Below are 1822 nucleotides of genomic sequence, written 5' to 3' on the forward strand. Positions count from 1 at the left end.
CAGAGATGTGTATAAGAGACAGATGCTCTAAGTAGAAAATGTCCGACTTTCATCAGAGCCTTGGAGGAGGAGAAAAAGAGAACTGGATGGCAGACTACGAAATAGCAATCACGGAAAGAATCAATTGTATACACGAATGCGCAGAGTCTTATGGCGCACAAGGGCGAATTTCAAGACTACATGAAGAGGATGAATCTAGCAGTCATGGCGTTATCGGAGACGAGGCTCGTTCCGGAAATCGAAGATAGTGAAATGAATGTGCCGGGATATGATTTGGTTAGATGCGATAGTGAAAATAGAAACACAGGAGGTGTTGTGATTTATATAAAAAACAACATCAAATACGAGGTAATAGTAAGGGAAAAGGTAGCATCAAACTGCTGGTGTGTGGCGATTGAAATGAGAGACAATATGTATAAAGGTGTGATTGTGTGTGTATCATTCACCGAGCGCATCAGATGGTGATTTCATAAGATTTATCGAAGACATAGTGGATCTCCTAGTAACAAAAGGTCAATGTATTATGTTAGGCGACTTTAATATAGATTTAATGGCGGATACGTTTTATGCGAAGAAACTAATAAAGGAAATGTTATGTTTAGGTATGAAACAATACGTAGACAAACCGACTAGAATCACTAAAAATAGTCAAACTTTAATAGATTTAGTTTTTGCAAATACTAAGGTGAACTGCAAAGTATATGATAAGCCAAAGATAACCGATCATTCATGGTTAAGCGTGGAACTTAATACAAGTAATAATAATGAAAAATACAAAGAATTTATTAGTAGGGACTATAGCAAATTTAGTATAGATGAATTTTTATATGCAGTAGAGGAGAGATTAGAACGACCAAATAATTTAGGGGTTAATGAAAGAGCAGAGAAATTTGTTCAAAATATGGTAGCGGCATTAGATACTGTAGCACCAAAGAAAAGGTTTAAAATTCCAAAGATATGGGAAGGGAAAAAATGGTTTTCGGATGACATAAGAATAGCTACAAGGAAAAGGGATGAAGCATACGAGAGGGCGAAACGTGCAGTAAACAAGACTGGCTGCAATTTAAACGTGATAGAAATGCCGTAGTGAAGATAATTAGAAAGAAAAAGAAAGAGTATTATGAAAACATGATAATTAATAATAAAAATGATCCTGTAAGAATGTGGAAAACTTTAAAAAAAGTCATAAGAGGAGAGACAACGGGTACAAAAGTAATTGATAAGGTAGATTTTGAAATATTAGAGAACGTAGAAGAATGTACCTTAGCAAATAGATTTAATATATTTTATATACAGAGTATTAATGACATAGTAGAATCCATAGGAAACAACGACAGTAGACGTACTAAAACTACATATTTATGTTATTGAAAGTAGAGGCATAATTGAAAATTTTGAGTTGATAGATGCACAAAAATTAGAACGAATTGTAATGGTCTTGCCGCAGAAGAAGAGAACAGATGAGGGAATATCTAGTGATATATTAAAAATAAGCTTTCATGTTATAAAGAATGAACTATTAAGGGTAATAAATGATTCATTATTAAAGGGTATATGCCCGGAGGAATGGAAAACATCTATGATAGTACCGATCCCCAAAATAGAAAAACCAAAAAAAGCAAGTGAGTATAGACCAATCAATATATTACCTATTTATGAAAAAGTTTTAGAGCTAGTAGTAAAGGAGCAAATAGAAAAATATTTACTTAATAATGACATTATAACAGAAAATCAATCGGGATTTAGAAAAAACCATTCGTGTGAAACGGCGATACAAAGTGTTATTGATGACTGGAAATTGATAGTGAGGGAAAAATGGTAG

This window comes from Wasmannia auropunctata, unplaced genomic scaffold (genome assembly GCF_000956235.1).
Source record: "Wasmannia auropunctata unplaced genomic scaffold, wasmannia.A_1.0 LD336064.1, whole genome shotgun sequence".
NCBI lineage: Eukaryota > Metazoa > Arthropoda > Insecta > Hymenoptera > Formicidae > Wasmannia > Wasmannia auropunctata.